The sequence below is a fragment of the Puma concolor genome, chromosome D2, assembly GCF_028749965.1.
Source record: "Puma concolor isolate L17-30 chromosome D2, mPumCon1.1.hap2, whole genome shotgun sequence".
Taxonomy (NCBI): domain Eukaryota; kingdom Metazoa; phylum Chordata; class Mammalia; order Carnivora; family Felidae; genus Puma; species Puma concolor.
The window spans coordinates 37362454-37385470 of NC_141677.1; the positions used below are offsets into that span (position 1 = coordinate 37362454).

Below are 23017 nucleotides of genomic sequence, written 5' to 3' on the forward strand. Positions count from 1 at the left end.
TTGAAGTATCTTACCCTTTGATTCTTCACTTTTCCCAGTCATGCTTCCTTCTAGGATGGAATCTGATCCCTGGCCCAGTGGAGGAAGTTGTTCCCAAGTTTAGGAGAACACTGTCTCTTCTCCCTTTTCTGTATACATTTCTTAAGGACTCACTAACATCTTCCAGGTTAGTGATGTACAAGCAAAAGCCATGGGCTCATCCTCACTCAGTCATTCAGTACATGCTCTAAGGGGACTGACTTTGTCATTTGCTCTGTTTGTGCTTTGTCCTAATATCTCCATTGGCTTTCAGGTGTTTCACTCATCTTCAGTGTTTCCTAATTTCCTCCTGAAGGTATCAGCAGTGTTTACTTATTTGACCATCACGCACCCCAACTGAGTTGCTCACAAGAATGGGAAAACACTGATCTATCTCTGCACCACCCGGTAACTTGGGTGTGACTTGTCTTGTACATCTGAACTGGAAGAGTGATCTTATTTGGAGAAGCTATGAAATGCTTATCCTCAAAGAGTGTTTATGTTGAGGATAGGAGGAGAGTCTGTGTGCCCACAAGTACCAGGATCCAGGACCTGGGATCAGGCTAGAGGCCAGAGATAAGAACTCCTTCTAATCTTAAATGCAAATCAAAATAGTCAATAAATCAGGACAATTTATTGAGTGCCTACCATGTTTGAACAACAGGGGAGTGGGAATTTGTAGAAACAGATGAAGCCATCTTAACTGAAAACCTACCAGGTGCTTCTCATTTGTTGGAGACCTTTGGGACTAAGTTACGGTAGTGGTACCAGTTGTTGAGAAATTAAGAATCACAAAATCAGCTTCTTGTTTGGGACTGGGAAGCCTTTGTCATTTTTATTAGATTGCACTGCATCTTAGGATGGCAGAGATGAAACCTTAGCTTTCTGCACAGCATTTTTTATGCCCCTTGATGAAATGTGGAAGACACTTAACTTCTTGAAGCCCATTTTCTCATCTACAAAATGAGTCTATCAATACCTATCTCAGATTTACTCTGAAAAATAAATAAAACACTGTATGTTAAGTGCTTAGCACCCCATACACATCTGGTAGGCACCAATGAATTAACTGTGGCTAGACCATCGTTGCTGGTAACCAGTGTGAAGAAGCTGAGAAACATATTGTTTGTGTTATAGCCTATCTTCTCTCATGGGAAGTCCTGATTTCAGGTTCTTTTATCTCTACCAAATTTTATAGTATTAAGCTAGTGCACTATAAATAGGGTATTTGGAAAATGTCTGATGTGCCAGGAAAGAAAAGGACAAATCTCTCTAAGAAAGCTATGGGGACTTTTGTGTTAATTAAAGCAGCAAGGAACTGTGGGAGGAAGACAAAGTTAAGAGTGTGCTTCATACAATCTCAAGGGTGAAGACTGGGTACAAGAAACTGGAAGAGAAGGTGGTCCCAGAAGAGAATGCTGATCAGCATCAAGCTTAGCCAAAGTTGAACTTGAGAGAAGGAGAAGCCAATTATAAAATAGATCAACTGGGGCATTGAGGTACCATTTTCCTTCTAGTCAGACACAGGAACCCATGGCCTAGATTCTGGGTGGATTTAAAGGGAGCAGAGTATAGCGTGGATCCAAAATAGGACAGTCTGCCCATCTCTGAGCAGAAATCCTCTCATTTTTCTTGTGGATGCTTTCAATTTAGGTAGATAGTCCCTCAACTTTCTTCACAAAGCAAACTTGTCATCACTCCAGCCATGTGCTTTGCATATACATTAGTGCTCAAATAGCACTAATTCTTTGAAAATATAGAAACTGTTATTGTGATAGCAATTTGCTCCTAAGGAGCAAAGGCCATGGCCGGCTGTCATTATCTAGATTTTTTTCTATGATCCCCTCATCAAAAATAATAATAATATTTCGAATGGATTGCAATGTAGTTAATGAGATATTTACAGTGAAGATTATCAGAAGTGGAGAGGCCTAGACATTTATACTAGTTGACTGGAAAGATTAACCCAAGGCACTTTGACCCACCTTTTGAGAGAAAAAGACCTCCCTAAATTTCAAAGAAAAAAAAAAAGCTTGCATTAGCTTGCATTCAGATTGCATTTTTAAAGTCAGAAAACTGAAATTAGCCTTATACACAGGACCCAGGTCACTGCTGGGAAGAGTGAGGTAGGACATATATTTATAAATGCCCATGATGGCTCTAAATGGACAAAGATTTATATGAGTGCAGAAGTAGATCTAAATATGCTACATTTATGGATTTTTTATTTGAATAAAGAATCAAATTACATTTTTAAGTATTGAGTCAACTGTCCTTAGAACTGAAGCACTAGGTTTGCTTCTTTGGTCCCATGAACAGAAGTTGAAGTGATAAATGACCAATTCTACTCAACAAGAGAGGAGAGAATGATTAGACACAGCAGCTCTTTTGTTAGAACAAAATGACATCTCCTGCCTGTCTTGTAGTTTTCACAGAAGTATTTAGAAAGTGTGGGAAAATGGGGCAGAAAAGTAAGGTTCTGTGAGGAGTTGTGGAAGAAGAGTATATAAGTGCTGGAGAGTGGGTCTGGGTATGGAGCTCACACTGTTCAACTCCTAAATATGCTCCAATGGCCAGTTCTCAAGTAAATGCATTGCAGTTTTCAAGATATCAACCTGTTTCTTCCCTTAATGTTCCCACTAGGTACTTCCTTTTTAGCTCCCAGTTATGTGTACTAATGACCCAAACAATAAAGAGTTAATGATGGATGGTGCTCATTTAATTGGCTGAAATTGAATGATGTGCACTTTCTGAATCCCGTTAATTATTGGATCTAATCTACATATTGGCAACTTGTCATAAGAGTCGGGTTGTGAATGCTGAATCAAAACTTTCGAGGGCTTGGCAGTAGTAAAATGGCAATGTGTTAAATGCTCTCTTAGGAGATTAGAAAGGAACTTTTGTGTAAATGTAATACAGCCATGGTAAGATAATGGATTAAATAGCTTTCTTTAAGATATTGGCTTTGTATATCTTGTATATTCAAAAAATAGCCTTTGTGATACTAATGTGACTCTTTAGGCACACACAAAATAGACAATGGTCAATGATGAGTTACTGTGTTAGTATGTGGGAAAGTTTGCAACCTATTCTGTGCAACCAAAAAACAGCCTGCTCTTGGGTTTCCTACTGAAATTCACAAGGCTTCATGGCTAAACTTCCACTAGGGTTAGGACTCCTAAAATCTAGGCAAAATTGAGGAAGCTACTAAAATTTGTCTCGTAAAATGTGGCTCATGGTACTTTGTGTTTTACTCAAAGGGATTCTAAGGACCAGACAAAATGGTGGTTTGAAAATATTTCATATACTACAAAACCATGCACAGTTATTGTTGTTTTGACTATAAAAAGCTCTCCTGGTTTGTAAGAAAATGTTTTCTCTCATCTTCCCCTGCCTTCTCTGAGTCATAGTGTATACCTATCAATTCTTAGCATATTTATCCCAGGGATATGTGAAAATCTAATTGTCCTTTTGTCCTTCTGTTGGGGAGCCAGGCTGGATGACAGGCACATTGTTATCCAGGCATCCTTTAGATGTTTCGAAGTGGGTCTGGTAAGAACCAAAGCTATGTTTCCAATTAATTTTTTAAGTACACAATTTTCTCAGAGTACATTAAAAGAGTTCAACAATAAAGTATGGCTTGCTGCTGTTCAACTGCCAGAAAATTTGGATCTCTTTGGGTTTCACTAATATCAAAAGCTTCTGTTTAATATGACTTTGTATTAAAGTGGGCCTTACTGTCAACTTAGAAAAACCTCTTGTTTAATCTCAAGTTTTGTGTAGATTTTATTAATCCAATGTGCATCTGTTAAAAATAACTCCAGATAATGTAACGTGTGATTAAATGGAACTTCTTAATACAGCCATTAGCTGGTGGGATTTTTTTTTTTCCATTTACGCATTCCAAACAGAGCCTGATAAGATGGCACTACCATTTAGCCTGAGGTGTGGAATGTTAATCGTGGGATCTCAGACAGTGTGTTTATTTTTTATTTATTTCCTGAATGTGCCACTCAGAGCAGTGTGCCAGATAGGGGTCCTGGAAGGCAAAGGTTCTCTGTTTAGCCTTGGAGCCTCAAGAAGCTGGCAGATTAGCCCCTGCCCCAAGGGCAACACCAGTGTGGTGGAAAAAGGCAGAGGAGTAACATTAAGCCGGAGCTGACGTACATTTTTGTTCTGTCAAGGGTTGCCTTTCCCTTCAGGGCTATGTAAGGAACATGTCGAATGAGGACAGAGCAGTGAACAAGACAGGCATGGTCCCTGCTATCATAGCCCTTGCTTTCTCGCTTCTATGTGGCCACTAGTTAAGGATGCTGTCTGTCGTGGTTTTATGGTTTGATCTCCACTCTATTGAGTTTCAGCTCACTGAATGGTGTTTATGCCCTGTTGACCACCATTTGGCTTTTAAAATCATTCTTTAATGGCATTTCTGCTGTTTATATATTAGTTTTAATTCCTTGAAGTAAGGGATTTTGATTCCATTTGATTCAATGCTTATTTACTAATTACCGATCATGTTTAAGACTCTGCATTTTCACTCTTCTTCCATTAGGCATAAAGTAGCCCTTCTTTTAAGCCTGGCCCATCCAGAGTCATGAAGGAAGGTGGGGCAGGAAAGTGCTCTACATGATGGTGCCACATCTCAAAGGTCACTGTCTGTCATAAAGATACATGGTATACATTCTAATGTACAAATGTACATTTAAAATGATCCCCAGGCACATGTCTGGTGCTCTAATAAAAGCATTGTATATTAAATATAGCAAGAAAATTTCCTCACATATCAAATGAGTCCTGTCAGAGATACCGTTTTTGGGAATAAAAAAAATTTTTTTAATGTTTATTTATTTTTGAGAGAGTTTGAGACAGAGCATGACGTAAGAAGTGGCAGAGAGAGACAGAGGCAGAATCTGAAACAGGCTCCAGGCTCAGAGGTGTCAGCACAGAGCCTGACATGGGGCTCAGACCCATGAACCATGAGATTATGACCTGAGCCAAAGTCAGACACTCAACCAACTGAGCCACCAAGGCCCCAGAGATACCTTTTTTAAATTCACCTAAAAACACTTTATAATCCAGTGTGCCTAGTGCTTGCTCCTTTCCTCATCATGTAAGGGACCAGAACAACTCCTCTGATTAATTAGGGCAGTGGAAGAAACGGGACTAGACTCAGAGTGGATTTAATTTCTAACTATGCAAGTCAACCAGCTGTGGAGCATCAAGCACATCCCATAACCATTTTGAGCTTCAATTTCCTCATCAGTAAAATGGGGATTATCCCCATACCTTATGGAGTTATTAAGATCAAATAAAGTAATTCTGGGAATATGCCTTGTTCCCTGTGCTTGGGTTCAGTTAATGTTATTTCAGTCTGGTGGCTGGGATGGGGACATGGGTAAAGAAGGAAAGTGGGGTGTGAACCTGCCAGACTTAGGGGAGGCAGATTTTAATTCTGTGTCCTCTGGGTGACTGTGAGGTGAGGTCAGGAGACCATTTTGTCCTGGGAAGGATCATCACTGAAGTCTTGAAACTCCCTTCATTTTTAGCAGCCCAGAGAAGGGCATTCAATTTTCCTTGTTTCTGTCTTGGGGATTACAATCTACATTTGCAAGAAAATGAGGGTGTCATTTTCCTAGTTTCCAGGCACCTAGGGTGATTCATTGTAGCATTGGAAGTAGTTAATGGCAATTGAGGTAGCAGCAGTTTGGGGCAGCAAGCAGGACCCTGCCAGAGATCCTGGGTAACTCTCAGGTGTTATTACAACCTGTCTGGCTTTCTGTTGTGCTCCCTGGTTTTTCCATCAAGTTATCTGCCAGTCTCCTGCTCTCATTTCCTGGGCAGAGATTCAGAGGTCAGCCGGAAACCCCTTTGCATTGCTACAGAGGGGCTGCTGCATTGATTCTTGTATTTGGTTTTGATCACAGATTGAAATTAGATTGCTTCCTCTCCTGGCTTGGCTTGTGATAGCACTGTGTAGTTTAAGAAAATTTATTTACTGTGCGTTTTGTTTCATGAAAAGCCTGGTAATTTGTTTCTGTCCTCTACTCAAAGAAAATAGGTCAAGGACTGGCCAGCATCCAGGGGTAATGAGGTGTTGGTGAGAAAAACACCACCAGAGAAATGGATCTTTATTAAACCCTTCCTGTGGTGATGGTGGCAATATTGCAGCACTCTAGGTGATGGGTCTCTATTTCCTTATGGCTTGACTGGAATTGGCTGATTCCCTCTCGAGGGGCCCCTGCATCCCAGATGGTGGACTATGTCTAAGTTTGGCAACCCACATTCACCTGATGGAATAACACTTTCAAAGTGTGCGTGCAACTGAGAAGATGGAGGGGACTTAGCACTCAGTTGTGAGCCATGTGTAGATGTGTGTATTCATTTTCAAGTTGTCTTCAAGCTCCTCTGGGGAGGATGAGTGGATGGGGGAGTATGCTTTATCTGTATTTATAGGGAGCTTCCTGAGGCTCCAAGGCCAGAATCCTGTGACTGAAGCTTGTTACAAAGAATAAAGAAAGAAAAGGTGTTCGAACCCAAGAGGGCAAGGATGGTTACCAAACTTTCTCAGTTCATGGTGTCCTTTGTGTCTCAATTATCTTCCGTGATATTTCTAAGCATGTGTACACACACAGAGTTCCGTTTATTAACTGGTTAGGTACATTCAAATTAGTATTTATGTCCTAACACTTAGTGGTCATTTAGAAAAAAATACACATACATTGGAAGAAAATATATTTATTCTTTTTTTTATTTTTTTTTTTATTTTTTTTTTTAAATTTTTTTTTTCAACGTTTATTTATTTTTGGGACAGAGAGAGACAGAGCATGAACGGGGGAGGGGCAGAGAGAGAGGGAGACACAGAATCGGAAACAGGCTCCAGGCTCTGAGCCATCAGCCCAGAGCCTGACGCGGGGCTCGAACTCACGGACCGCGAGATCGTGACCTGGCTGAAGTCGGACGCTCAACCGACTGCGCCACCCAGGCGCCCCTATTTATTCTTAATAAATTGGCACAATTACTGCCAATGCAATATGTGCACCTGTTGGGTAGTGCACAACTTCTCATATCTTGGAATCAGATTGGACACCACTACCCTCATCTGCCATTTCACACTGATTTTGTATCGTCCTTGCCTTTTATCACAGCGACCACTGAAAGTTTCACAAAGACATGAGATAATCAAAAGCAAGGCATCATGACTGAACAGTGAGACTTAGAGCTACCTCAAGCTAGTAGTTTGTGGGGTGTTTGACAGCTGTTGAATATTGCTTTGCTTTCCTCCAAACTTCAAACTATTAAAAGATTCATTTTAAATGGAAATTAATTTAAATTCATTTTAATTTAAGTATCCCACAGTGCTTCTCTGAGTATACTGCAGTGATGTGGGGGGCCTCAGCACATAGTTTGGGAGCCAGGGCCTTAGGCACAAGATGCTCTCAGCTAACTCATAACTGGGAGTGAGCCAGAATTAGGGCTTGTTTCATCGGCTGTCATTATGAGCACTTCAAATCTCACCTTGGACCCACTGCTAAAGGAAGGTGTCTGAACTTCACTTTGCAGACACTGCATTGGGTTTGATGATTCCAGAGGTGAGGTGAACCCCGGCTATTCATCACAACTAATAACACTGTATGGAGCTCCTTCTCAGCAGCCAGTTCCAATAGGCTCTGTGGGGCTTTCCTCTTTTTTTTTTTTTTTATTTTTAAAAAAAAATTTTTTTTTTCAACGTTTATTTATTTTTGGGACAGAGAGAGACAGAGCATGAACAGGGGAGGGGCAGAGAGAGAGGGAGACACAGAATCGGAAACAGGCTCCGGGCTCTGAGCCATCAGCCCAGAGCCCGACGCGGGGCTTGAACTCACGGACCGCGAGATCGTGACCTGGCTGAAGTCGGACGCTTAACCGACTGCGCCACCCAGGCGCCCTGGGGCTTTCCTCTTTTAACGGCATAACTTCACCCTCAAGGAGAATGCAATCTTGTCAAGACTCTCATGAGCTCAAGGTGGATATAGATTCTAGATTCAAAAGCTTGCAATTCGTATTTGACATTTTGCAGGATAATGTTTTTCTTTCCTTGACACAAATTGGGGGAATCAAAATGATTTAAATATTTATTGAATTTAATTAAGGAATGAAATTAAAAAAAATTTTTTTTCCAATCTCCACTTAAGAGTGTCATGCTCTACTGACTGAGCTAGCCGGTTCAATTCCACTTAGATCTTACTGAAACAGCACCATTTTCAAACCCAGCAAGAACATGCTACAAGTACAGACAAGGATTTCTATGCAAATTGGCAGCAGAATCCCTAAATGCAGATTCTCTGTTCTGAACTGTTAGGGACCAAATGAGGGTCGTTTAAATGGAAAAAGGCCACTTTGCATCCAGTGGAATGAAATTTGCTTTCCACATTTACATTTGTGATGATGTCAGTAAATCTTCATGTTAAAATTTGGTTGCCAGTGACTAGACATCTTCCTGTGGAGGCCTAGGGCCTGCCCATATTCTGTCAAGTTTATTATCCAAGGAAGAGGCTCCTTTCAGCCCCAAATGGGTGTGTGGTAGCAGGTGGGAACTGCCATTGAAGAGTTGAGAGACCCTAAATCTCTTTTCATCAGATCTGAATGTTGGTGGCAATATAGAAACGCATTGAAGTGTTTCTAACAAAGCTGCCCTCCCAGCCTGGCATTCATAGAGGGAAAGAGGGTATTTTGCACCATGACAACAGGTGACCTCTATTTGGAATTGTCAACAAACATTAATAGGCCTTCTCAAACACATATGCTGTAATGTAAGAGACTCGCTGCCTGAAGGGAAGGCCGGGTATTCAGCAGCACTAAGGCAGCTCTTACAGGATGTCAGCAGACGTGGTTAATTGGTAATGATTAGGGCTGTCTGAAAGCCGATTCCCTGAGTTTGGTGAACACATAATTGTTGTATGTAACCCAGAGCGGCTCTGCTCTTTCATCTATATGAAGAGATCAGAAAAGAGAGATTTACGGCTTAGGTTGCCCCAAGCACACATAGCAGGCTTAATTTTCCTTTCCAAGGGAATTTGAAGACTGCTGTTGTGACTAGTTCTCTGTGGCTTATATGGCATGTTGAGGTCACCTGCAAGTTTTTGTTAAATGATTGATTGACTGAAATTAATGATTCTGTCAGAGCTGTAATGGAGGTAAGATGGAGGAGACTGATAAATACAAAAGCTAAAGCAATTCTTATAAATGCACTTATGTCTCTTTCTATTTAAATAAATCAGACAGAATACATATATCCTGGATGGTGTTGGGTGTCCCCTCCCCATTTTCCTCTCTAGCCCTAAGCTGTTTTCTTTTGAAATCTGAAGCTTTGAAATGAGTGGCCATTTATTCAACTCCAACTGTAGGATATTTGAACCCTTTGTCACTTCATTCCTTCTAACCTTTCCCCAAACACCTCAGCCCCTGATAAGGGGCTGATTCCAGTGACTGCCTTAGATTAAATCAACTGAACTCAGCAAGTTGTATTTGAGCTAATGGCTAAGCAACTTGGGGAATGTGGCTGGTGAGTTGGGGAGTGGGTGGAGGGCAGGTGTTTGCTTCTAAATGTCAGATTTCTGAGGCATGGAAACCACCCTGTAAGGTCCTTTTAGGAAGGCAGTGAAAGCAGCTGTTTAGTGACAGACTGATTTAGGGTTGGGTTCTTAAATCCCATGAAGGGAATCCAGGGGCCAGTTAAGAAAATACCAAAATGACTCTTTTGATTACCTTTCAAAGGGCAAGAGTTTTTTTTTTTTTTATAGGCGATTTATCCAACTTACTTCTAAGTCACAAAAGCTAACAAGAGCCATCTCCCACATGGGTCCAGAGCAGCACATGGGTTACAGGACCTCTTCCTGAAGTGGCACGAGGTTCAAAACTAGGAAGAACATATTGGAAGCAAATTGGCCAAGGTAATGGAGGTACTGTGCACTCCAAGTATTTATCTCATATTTTGTGCCCTTTGACGAAAATAGGTATGGATTGGGACTGTCTAGTCCTATACATAAGAAAGGCCCACAGGAATTATGTTGATGTCCTTGCCAGAGCCATAACCAATACCCACAATATTAGAACTGGGAGCTACCCAGCAGTTACTTGTTTCATTGATTTGTGGATTCTAGTGTGTCCTTTTAGAATCATCTGGGATACTTGTTAAATATTCACATTTCTAGGAACTGCTTCCAACCGTTTTATCTAGATATGCCACAGAACTTAAGGAATCTTCACTTTTTTTTAAACAAATTCCAAGGTGACCTTGCAGTTTGTCCCCAGATTCCAATTCCCTTGTTTAACAAGTGATAAGACCAAAGGCCAAAAGGAGAAACTAAAACTATTCCATTTGATAGGAATAGCTCTCTGAATGGCCTATGACTAGTCTACAGGCAAATTGTATATGGAAATCCTTGGGTTTGAGTAATTTTGGTCATCTTAATCCATGGCTATTTCAGTACCAATCATCTTAAGGTGTGGTAGCTATCGAATGCGTGGCCTCCCAAGTATCTTAGAAATGATTCAAATAGGTGAGGTCTGGAAAACTGCTATTTCTTGATGATAGTTAAAACTCCATTGTCTGCATATAATTGAAGCAACAAAGCAATATTTATATAAACTGTCATAAATTAAGGCATTCTGTTGTGGATGGAAATTTTAAATATTTTCCCCAGAAATTTCTAAAAAGGCTAGGACTGACTTGGAATTCTTTATACTAATTCCTGCTGGGAGATAAGAAATGGTGTCCCCTCACTAGTTTATAAACCCATGATTTAATTAAGTGGAGCTCAAACTTGCAGTGCTCCAAACACAATGTTTGTGGGCTTACATTTAAGGCCTGAATGAATATGAATATATGTATATACATATATATATATATATATATATATATATATATATATACACATATATATGTAATCATTTTATGAACTTGTGACCCTTGGTGCCTGTAATCTATCTAAGAGCAAATTAAGGAATTTATAAAAAGAAATTTATTAAAGTAGCCTTCTCTTTTTAAATCTGTGTAGCTTCTATAAATGCCCTTTAAAGTGTTTTGGAAAGTGGTCATTGCTGAACTAGGGCTAAGTTGCATAAATATTTAGTAATAGATATGAGCGTGTTTCTTGAAGTTGTACATATGTCAGAGTTTCCATAGCTGCTCCTATAAAGCAAAGCCTATTAGCAGTGTGGTGAAAGACAAAGGGACAGTGAGCCTAGATAGATACACATATTTGCTGTTGCCAGGGATAGCAGTGCATTAAATTATCATTGTTCTGGTTCTGTTCTTTAAAAAGCTAAACGAATCTTTGATTGGAGATTGTTTTTGGTTGTCATTTTTTTTTTTCAACGTTTATTTATTTTTGGGACAGAGAGAGACAGAGCATGAACGGGGGAGGGGCAGAGAGAGAGGGAGACACAGAATCGGAAACAGGCTCCAGGCTCTGAGCCATCAGCCCAGAGCCTGACGCGGGGATCGAACTCACGGACCGCGAGATCGTGACCTGGCTGAAGTCGGACGCTTAACCGACTGCGCCACCCAGGCGCCCCTGGTTGTCATTTTTAATAATAATTAGTTCCCCTGATCCAATCAGTATCTTTTAAGGTGGTGTTAAAACATGACTGGAAAGATACTGTATTTACAGGAGAGGTACTTGCTAGGTCCACAACTGGTTGATTTCACGTGGCCAAGAATTTCCCCAGAACTTCAACTTGGGATTCTTTCACCCTTCAGAATAGTGAGTTTTGCTTTATTGTTGTTTTTAACCCCAATTATACTGATTTCATATTTTCTCTGGGAAGAGAGAGAGCTAAGTATATATTTTGTATGTACTTCCAATAGCTGTACAATCTTCAGTGGCATTGAATACAACATATGACCATAAACCTTACACAGAAAAAGAGGGATGTGTAATCTTTGAGTAAAAATTGTGTTAGGATTTACAGTTTTCTGGGCACTGTCATAAGCACGAGGCTTCAAAAGTAAATAAAATGTTGCCGTAAGTAATCAGAGGTCTAAATAGACAATCACTGTGAAACGTGATACAATGCATGTATAAGAGGAGGCCTAAAGAAGGGGGAGCTAAATTCTAACTGGGGCTTTCAGGAGAAGCAGTGACTCATGAACAAAGAGGAAGAACCTATGAATTCATTGTTTAGCTTGAGAGCTGTAACTTGCATCAACCATTATTGCTATTTTGGTGGTAGAGAAATTAATATGGCCTTCAGACAGAGGGTAGAATCTGTTCAAAGGTACAGAGACTTGAGAGGATGTGGTGTGTCGGAAAATTACAGGTATACAGTATTGCTGGAGTATCATTTACAAGGAGGGTGGTACTATCGCTGAATAGGATCATGAGCTTGACTTTCAAATAGGCTCATACATCCATGTATTGACATGCTGCTTCAAGAGTTCAACAGTACTGAAGGGATATAGAGATTCTGAAATGATCAAGGTCTCATGATGAGTCTATGAGGCTTAGTTCCTTAGCTTATGAGGCTGTTGGAAAACAGTAGGCCTTACTGTCTCAAAAGCTTAAGTTACTCTCAGAAGGTGATCTAGCTACCAAGTCATCTGTTCCTGCAGATCAACAATGGGTCAGACACCTGGATAAAAAGTCTAAAAAGTGCTTTGTCATTCAAATAATTTAAATCTCTGATGGGTGTCATATGGAAGAGGAGCTCCTTAGACAAAGGTTTTAGGAAAATTAAGCAGGCTTTCCTTCTCTTGCTTCCTAAGTCTTTAATGTGCCAAAGTGCAATATTGAATCTCCAGGAGGACGGTGGAATATGTCCTCATTTCCTAAAATTATTTGTTGGTGAAAACTTTTTTCACAAGTACTTATGTGAAACTAGTGTTGCCTAGAATGCTCTTCGAGTAAACATCCTTTTAAACAGGCTTCCTAATTGTACATCGAGTGGAATTTGCTTTCTCAAAAGGTCTACCCACTCAGTCCCTAAACTGACAGTGAAGAAGGGGTGAGGACCACTTCATTCAGCAAATGCTAAATGTGCCTCCTACTAATTATTTGGCATCGTGTTGGTGAAATATAAAGGGTTGCATTCCTCCCATCCTAACTGGTCACTTTTGCAAAGACACAGCACCAGACCCTGGTGAGCAGTGTGGGGTCTGCTGGGAAGTTTCCAGCAAAATGCAACTCTTCTTGACCTTGTACCATTTAAAGTCACAGAGCTATTTAAGCAGCAACCAGGGCATTCAGAAGAGCTGTGACTAGGCATAATGTGCCCTTTGAGGGTGACCATTCATTTGTTCATCTAATTAGCACTCAGCACCTTTGGCTGCCCCACACGTCTTAAAAAAAAAAAAAAAATCTCAAGCATGTGGGGCTTTGGTGCTTGGATTGCAGGGCTTGCATGAAAATCAAGGCCTGGACTTGTATTTATGGAGGTTTCTTCTTTCCACTACGTCTTACCTATTTCCTCAGCCCTGTTCTCAGTAATGCCTGCCACAAAGAACCTCATAAATTTAGCATTTGCAGCTATAAGTTTGTCATTCTTTTCTTGAAATAAGATCGGGGCACTATTATAAAACAGCAGAAGGCTGAATGTGAAAGCAGCCAACATATTGTTGACTGATTCATCTGGGGCATTTAGTTCTTCAAAATGGAAAAACAAAATAGGGTCTAAAAAGCAAACACAGTAAATTAAAAGAATGTTATTCTATGCATAGAACAGCTGTTTTAATACTTGCTCAGTAGGGTCATATGACTGACCCACTTCTTTTAGGATAAAATATGTCTTCCTTTAAGGTTATTATTAAAGACACATGGAGACATTTACTTTGGTCTCCTTGTCAGCATTGTGCCATGTTTTTTTTTTTTTTTTTCCAAAGAAAACCTCACCATTTGAATTTGGTTTGGATTCATTATTTGCATGACAATGATAGTTAATTGTGTCCATGTGATGATAATTAGTGTTTAGCTAAGAGGACCTTGGCATTGTTAGCCCGAGGAGAGGTGTGAGTTACAAAAAAGTGTACTGGTGGTAGCTGTTTTTCTTTTCAGTAACTGCACAGCTCTGTCTGTTTTACCAACTAGGAAAATAAATTAACAGGAAGTGAAAGATTATAGTGTGCACATGAAGTAGGATATAGTTATCCACTGTAGGGGAAAAGCTTCACATTGAGCCCTCTTTGCATGATGGATACTCATTATCTCATTTCTTTAGCTAATACTGAATGCCTATTCTCTTAGGGTCTGCACTGTTCATTACATAATTTAGAAGCTCTAGGAGGACAGGGACACCACAGTAGTGTAACTGAAATCTCTTCTAGTTTTAAATCGGAACCAGAGTCTTCTTGCTCACCTGAGACTTGTCAATGGTCCCAAAGCTGCTAAGTGGCAGGATAAGAGTCCAAATCTTAATTTGCTTTGCTTGGCACCGTTCATTCGGCAAATTTTATCAAGTGCCTAGAACAGAGTAGAATGCTGGGTCAGGGGTCCCTCCTGCCTCACTTACTGGGTCCTGGTCATTGTGGATTATCCAGGCAGTCTCTCTCTCTCTCTGAATACCTTAAAGGCCAAGACTAATTCTATTTCATCTTAGAACATGCAGTTCTCTTTTATATTACATGCATGTAGTTGTATTGTATCAGACATGTAATAAATATCGAATGCATAAATGATAGAATGAATGAGTGATCTCGTCATATTCTAACTTAGGCCAGGGTCCATTCTACCTCCTCTGTGACAGGGGATTATCCAACTTGGTCTTATATTGTCTCCTGGTGATGGGGCCCTGTCTACCTTATAGTGCAACCCATTTCTCTGGGCATCTCTGACTACAGAATTGTACTCACTCTTAATCCCCCATCCATTATAATGTCCCTGGCTCTATCTTAATACAGAATAGGTCAGCTTCCTCTTTCACATAATCCTTCATATACAGCAAGATATCTGGCATATGTTTCTTATCTCCAAATTTAACACAACACTTCCATCATTTATTCCTCATATAACATAATTCCCCAATGTGTCACCATATTGGATGCTTTCATATCAACGTAGCTAATTTAGCCAGGTTTGTTGTTGTTGTTGTTGTTAAGTATGGGGGCATAGCCCAATGTAGTATTTAATACAAGAAGGAATGATCAGAGTGGAATAGGTCCAGAACATTGCCTTTGTTCATCTGAATTTCTACTTATTCTTATAAAGATTGTGCTATTTGATATTTTATTGTATTTTGTTTCTAGCCATCATGTCACTGGGTTGATTCCTATGAGCTACTGGTCATCTAAACCAGAGGTTTTCAACTGGGCATGATTTTGTCTCCCTGGAGATAGTTGGTACTGATTGGAGACCTAATTGATTTTTACTATTCGCAGTGGGTGCTGATACTGACAGCCCTGGTAGAAGCCAGGGATACTGTTAAAACCCTACGATGTGTAAGACAGCCTCACACAATAAAGAATTGTTGGGCTCAAATGTCAGTAGTTCTGTTATTGAGAAACTCTGATCTAAACTACGTAGTCCTTCTCCTTGGCACCTCATGGAACAGACCTTGATCTTCTGTTATGGGAAGCCTTTTAAATCTTTGAAAGTGACTCAGTAAGATCGCCTCTTCCCAAGCCTGCTGCCAACCATTTCTAAGACTTCCAGTATCTTAACCTGCTAATCACCTACCACTTTGCAGTTAGAGTATTGTTCCCAGCACAGAACGACACTTTGGTTGACATCTGAAACCTAGGAAAGGACTTCTCAAACTTTACTATGTGTAGAAATCATCTGGGGATTTTGGTAAAGTCAGGCTCTGATTCAGGAGGGCTGAAGCTCTGCTATTCTAACAAGTCCCCAGGTAGTGATGATGCAGAAGGCCAGTGACCATACTTTGAGAAATAGCAAGTATCCTATTGGAATTATTTGGTCAAGAGCTTCTTCTGGTCCCTTGAGGCAGATTACAAGTGTTTGAGGCTGGGAACCTTTGGCTACCACCCTTGGCTCTGGCCATGTGGCAGGATAGAGCCAACCAAACACCGTGATGCTACAGTGCAAAGGCCAGTGGTCTCCTAATTGCCAGGAAGTGTTTATAACTTACAGATCCTTGCTGAGGAGAAACAACAGCAAAGCAATATTCCTCTTCTAAATTGAGAACTGCAGGTAGGAGTGAGGGGGGAGCTGCCCCCAATCACAAACTTGGAAGAATGTAATATTCAGTTGTGAGTTGGTTTCTCCAGATATGCATATGTTTATAAATTATCCTAGGAGTTCCTTTTCCTCATTCGCTTTATTGTAGAGTGTATTTCTTTAAAGTGACAGGTTTAATTTTTTTCTCCACTCTGTGTAGATTTCATGGATGATGTAGCTTAATAAATCAAACCGATTTCCACCATTGTATCAAGACTCTTTAATCAGTTCTTTGAATTAATGCAATCAAACGGTTGAATTCTTACATTCATCTCTATATTTACGGCTCTGTTGTGCTTTTTTATTGAATTGGAAGAGGAATATCTTCATTCACAGATGAAATAAAATAAATCTAAGCAGGTTATCCAGTAAACGGACTGGGGTGTAGAGTATGGTGTGTGTGTGTGTGTGTGTGTGTGTGTGTGTGTGTGTGTGTGTGTGTATGCGTGCGTGCGCACGCGCTTATGCATAAAATACACAAAGAGTCATTAGCACAGTTCTAATATTAAGTTTTCTGTTGGGACTTCAGATTCAGGAAACTAGCATTGTATCAAGTTCTATCGTAATGGTTCTATTTTACCACGTTGTTAACCCAGGGCTTCTCAAACATGTTTGGGGAGCAGAGTATTTGGAAATCATGGTGCTTCTTGAGGAATGCCCTGGATTTTTTATGTGTTCTAGTTAAGAGCACAGAATCTGGAGTCAGACTGCTCAGAGAAAATGTCAGTTCCTCCACGGACTGGCTGTGTGACTTTGTGCATGTTACTTCACCACTCTGTACCTCCTTTCCTAAAGGAAATAGGGATAATGGTGTCTATCTCATGGAATAGCTGTGAGGATTATAACCATAGGTATTTGGACCCATGACAGGCACATGGCAAGAATTCTCTATATGGACACTATTATTAATATCACTCCAAACTTAAAACAGCTAAACATGTCATTTTCTGCCAAATCAGAAATGCTGTCTTATGATACGTTGTCTCAGAGACAATAGTAAAAGGCAGTAAGGATCTAAGAAAAATTACTAGAGGACAGTCACAAATGGCTCTTTTCCTCCCACAAACTGGGGAAGTAACTCCATTATTGAGTTAGAGTCCAGGAGCCCAGGAAGCACAGAACCCAGGTTTCTGCTGAGACAGAGTTTGTATATCAATCCTACCCTACATACTTTTTCACATGTTTTGCAATAGTTTGAGTCCACAGGGCAAGACACACACTTAAACCTCTTTCTTTCTGATTTTACAAGAGTGCTGTGGCACACTAGTCAGTTAAAAATACTCTCTGAAGATATGTGGATTAAGATCCTACTTTTTAAAATGTGGGGTGCATGCATGTAAATGTGTGTGTATTTAATGGAACTAATGATAGATACATTAGGAAGTGATTATTCTAATTACTAAATAATTCACAGTAGGGTTTCTTACAATAGCAAATGCTTTCCATTTCTATGGGTTTTTTTTTTTGCCAGTTTTTAATGTGGTTCTTAGACATAAAAGCTCTGTATCTTAAAATTCTGATGGCATTCATTGATCAAGATGTATGAGTTTTTGTTCCTTGCACAAGACAGGACTAGGTTAGGATGATCACTTGGGTATACAAGCATAGGCAAATACCATGGTGTTTTAAAACCCTTTTTTTTTTTTTTTTTTGAGTTTAGGCCAGTAGCAACAGCCCTATTACTAATCAATTTCATCGTAAAAATTACACCTGATATTATATAGCACTCTACGTATAAATCACTTTCACGTGTATGTTTTTCATTTCTCACAAGACTTCTGTATGTTAACTTTCAGTGGCCCAGGTTTAGTATTGACAAAACAGAGACAGAGAGGTAAAATGAATTGTCAAAAGTCACAGGACTAGTAAATGCCAGAGTTAGACCTCAAACCAAGTGTCTCTCCCTCCAAATCCATTGGCCAACTTGGATACATCTGAATCCATGGTAGCCACATGCCATAACTATCTTAAGTGTTCTCTGAGTGGGATTCAGCATGTGCTACATTGTTTCCCTATAGAATCCCCATCTTTTATTTGTTAGATGCATTTTTCATGATTGGCAAGGATCCTAGTGGACCTTACATCAGATCTTTTCAAGGAAGAAGCTTCTCAAATCTTGGAAATGATATGGTAATCCACCTAAAACTGATGGATTTGTTCTCAGTGAGAGTTCCAGAACTGCTGTGTCTGTCAGCTTTTTCTGGGTAACAAACCATCCCCCAAAATTAGTGGCTTCAAAAACAAGTATGTATTTCCCAGTTGTGCAGATGGGCAACTTGGGCTGAACTCACTTGGATAGTTCTCTGGATCCAGAGTGGTCTCAGCTGTCTGAGTCTGGTCTCCCTCACTACTCTCTCAACTGGGCACTGGGATGGGTGACATGACTGGGATCTCTTTTCATGTAGCCTTTCATTTTTCAGCAGGCTAGTCCCTGTCTGGTTCACATGGCAGTTACAGAGTGCCAAGAACAGCAAAAGGGCAAGCCCTAATGCTTGAGAACTTTTCAAATCACTGCTTGCATCTTCTTTGCTGTCATCAAAGCAAATGCCATGGATTTAGAGTTAGCCCAGAGTTAGTATGAAAAAGACATGGATATAGAGGGCCATTACTGCAACAGTCTACACGCTGCCATATCAGGTTTTCCTTTCTGTCCAAACTTTTGAGTGAAATGTTAATGCCCTGAAAACTCAGGAGGTTCTTTCTCTTCAATGAGGTGTTTCCTTACTGTTACTCCCTCAAAACTCTATCAACTCAGTAAACTTGGCTCTTTACAAAGCTGTGGCTTCTTTCAGTGGTGCTGTCCTGCTTCCCTCCCGTGGAACGGCTTGGCATTAATGAATTGAAGGATTGTTCTTAGTCAGGGCTTTTCTGACTTTTTAATGGTGTGCATGTAACTTCTCCTTGTCAGCTTTCCTTTTAGAAATGCATACGTTTATTTTGAATCCAGAAGCTGGAGTTTTCTGTTTTGGGAAAGAATTTTAATGAAGCTTTATCAGGTGTGTTAACCAAAATGAAGAGGAGTCTTTTGTGCCCAGAGAAAGCTATCAGGCAGTCAGGAGCTCCTTTAGAAAAAGGACTACAGAATGAAGGAAAGCTAAACCCTTCTTTAATGATTTTTCTCTTTTTAAAACATAATACTTTGCATGAAAGTTTGTGTCAAGGAGTTTACCTCATGGAAGGGGAACTTAATGATGTGCAATCTGGGGGAAGGAGCGGACACTAGATGATAATTCCCAAGCAGATGAAAGAGAATATTTCACATTGCTGAGACACATGTGACTTCTTTGGATGCAAATAACAGAAAGGATGATGACAGTTATACCAGTTCCCTGCTTTGGGGAGAAATCACCAGCTTAGCAGCACTAAATGGCAAGGCATTTGTGGCTGAGTTCTTTCCCTGACTAATTGGAAACACATCTCTCTATTTTCCTGTCATTGAGAAAGAACTACTCTTTGGTAAATGGTATTCAGTGGTGTACTTTTTAAAAAACTCAGCCCTGTGCTGGGCTCTTGGTCAGAAGGGAATGAAAATCCTTTCTGATGTCAGAGAGCAATAGTTCCTTATTTTATTTCCTTATTACTTCATTCATTCATTCATTCATTCATTCATTCATTCATGTGGAAACAATAAGACATTGGAAGTGACTGGGAGGTTTTCCCATCTTGGTAGAATCTCACCAGCTCTGACATTATGAACTTATCAACTTGAACAAATACCTTCCCCTCTGGCCTCAGTTCCTTCACTTGTAAAATGAGGAGAAGGGAGCAAATGACCCCAAAGTTTTCATTCCTGTAAGAAAGGACTATAATTTGGAAAGACAGACAATTACTGTTTGGTTATAAATTTGGGATAAGTGTTTAAGAAAAGGCATTGTGAAATACTGGATTTATGTCAGGACACTGTAAGAACAAAAACAAAAACCAAGAAAACAAATTTTGGTTCTGGTGAAGATTGTGCCACCCATCTGTTTATGTACTCATCCTTTCATCTATCTATGTATCCGTCCACCCATCTATCCATATAGCCGTCCACGCATCTGTCTAGGTACCCATCCACCCATCTATTCAGGTACCTGTCCACCTATCTATCCAGGTACCCATCCACCTATCTATCTATGTACCTGGCCACCCATCTATCCAGGTACCCATCCTTCCATCTATCCATGTACCCATCTACCCGTCTATCCAGGTACTCATCCACCTATCTAGGTACTTACCCACCTATCTACCCAGGTACCCATCCACCCATCTATCCATGTAGCCATCCACCCATCTGTCTGTGTACCTGTCCACCCATCTATCCAGGTGCCCATCCATCCATCTATCCAGGTACCCATCCACCTATCTATGTACCTGTCCACCCATCTATCCAGGTACCCATCCACCCGTCTATCCATGTACCTATCCACCTATCTATCCAGGTACCTGTCTTCCCATCTATCTACCACTTTCTTGTTTTGGAGCAAAACTCAGACTAATGCCCAACTCTAGGCCAAGGGCTCTTTCCCTTTTATGTACCACTTCTTTTGTGCCTCTCTTCTAAATGTCCTAGAAAACCTAGAGCCTGAAATCTGTTTCCTAAGATTGGGGTAGTGTATGGCCATTTCTAGGGCTTAATAGTTCATGGAAAAAAAGATTAAAAAGCCTCTTCCTTCCAGAAAAAAATGTTATTTGAACTACCATCCTCCAAGGCCAATCAATATGGTGGATATTTTTGAGCACTCTGTGCTGAAAGAGTGATGACCTTATGGGAAATTTTTTCCAGAAAGATTGGGAAAGCCCTTATCTTCTACAGTTTACTGGCAGAGTCTAATGTGTTGTAGAAGCCCATGAAAGTGATGTTTTGATGAATGAGGGTCCCACATAATAAGTAGTAGTTCCCCTAGGACTTAAGAAAACATAGAAGGGCCCATAGCACCTCAGCATCCTCTAAATGCCGATTGACCTTAGCACCCAAGAGAACATTTACAAAAGAGAAGAAAAAACACCTGCTCCTGGGGAACTTTCTCTGGAGAGCTGTGATGTCCTTCCATTGAGGTTTAGAAAAGAAGTTGTTTAACAGTGAAAAGCATATTTAATATAGAGCTTGGGGTAAGAAGGCAGACCAGAGGGGCTGCCTCTCATGTCTTTCTTTAGATAAAGATACATCTGGGGTTTTGAGGTAGATTCAGTTCTTTAAACAAACACCATCATCTACCCCAGGCAGTTTTGTTTGATCCCAAGTTCAGTAATGTGAAGGAAAGTTTCCCAGACTTAATGGCTTAAAATGAAAGAGAATCATGTTTTTCTGTCTGAAACTGGAAATCCAAAGAGTTGCTCAGTCACAATGTTCAGGCTTTTACCTTGTGGCTCAGCTACAGGAAATTGGGAAATTTGGGTTAGATGCTTCATTCACATTCCTAGTTGATAAAGAATGGGAAAGGTTCAAGAATTGTCTGAATCACAAGGCTGCTGAGAGGACTAGAAAATACAGGATTATTTTTCTATAAATTACCTTGGAGAAGGGGGTGGCAATGGAGAAGAAACTGTTAATATGGTCTAGAAGGCTTAGTATAAGTTCTTTATTTTAATGCTGCCAGTAGGTAGATTACACACATATAGAGATGCCAGTCCCCACTATGACAAAGTAATTATTGGTAGAAATTTATTGATGGCAGGATATCCAGATATTTGCTACTTAAAATGGGATCCATGGACCAGCAGTATGGGTATCACCTGGGAGTTTGTTAGAAATGTCGAATCCTAGAGACAACCATCCCAGACCTGCTGAATCAGAAATCATACATTCTTAAGACCTCCAGATGTCTCATCTGCCCATTAAAGTTTGAGAAACACTGACCTAGATAATAAATTCATTGGGATGATGCAAAGCATATATCCTTCCCAGATTCCAGTTGATTGAAAGATACATATCTGGATTGGGTTCTTGATTTTGTTAATTTAAGAGAAAGGGATTTTAATCTCCAGAAACTGAACCCAGCAATGGGATACCGCAGCCTACCACTTCAGCCTTACCGCCCAGTTACTAACCATTGGAGCCACCCTAACTTTCTTACTGTTGCCCGCCCATGTTAGAAACTTTCGCAACTCTGTGCATTTCATGTGCTCTATCCACTTCCTGGAATGCTTTTTTCTTCTTCCCTGATCATCAAACTCCTGTCACCTGTCACGAACTTGTTCACATGTCAACTTTTCTGCAAGACATTCTGCATTTTTCCGAAGTAGGATTAACACCCTATTTTTTGTGTAATTATTTCCCTGTTATAAGTATAAATGTCTATTTCCCCTTCTTGACCATGAACTCTGAAGGCTCTTGAACTCCTTATTATCTCCTGTGTGTCCTTGGCACCTGATACAGAACACTATGTAATACATTCTTTTGTTGTACAGCTAACTAAACATATGGATGATCTGACTGGGAATATCCTCTTGCGGTATTCTAGTATTTCTTATTCTTCCAGACAGTGACTTGGGTTGTTTGTGTAACAGGTGTCTGGATCCCCAAGGCTCCTGAGTTGTGAACTAGGTCAGCACTGAGCAAAATCATCAAACGGCCTCAAACCATCCTAGGTTCTCTCAGTACCTGCTTTCTACTCTCACGCCTGGCACCCTTATGATACTTCCTGATTGCCCCAGACTCACATTTAGCCCCTGTATTAAGGCTTATGTTGCCAATTTCCACCCCTCCCAAATCAGAACCTACCTGTTTCCTTAAAGTGTCAGCTACCATTTCTCAAAGACTTACTTGTGCCAAGTGCTCTTTGTATGTGAGAATATTAGCTCCAACCACAACTCTGTAAACATAGATTTCATCATTTCTGTGTCATATTGAGGAAACTATAGCTCATGGT

At 40.3% G+C, this 23017-nt stretch overlaps 1 protein-coding gene across 8 annotated transcripts in view; it reads left to right on the forward strand.

The window, feature by feature from the left end:
- Window positions 1–23017, forward strand: part of LRMDA (leucine rich melanocyte differentiation associated) — a 1048113-nt gene that overhangs the window by 720057 nt on the left and 305039 nt on the right. The window lies entirely within an intron of this gene.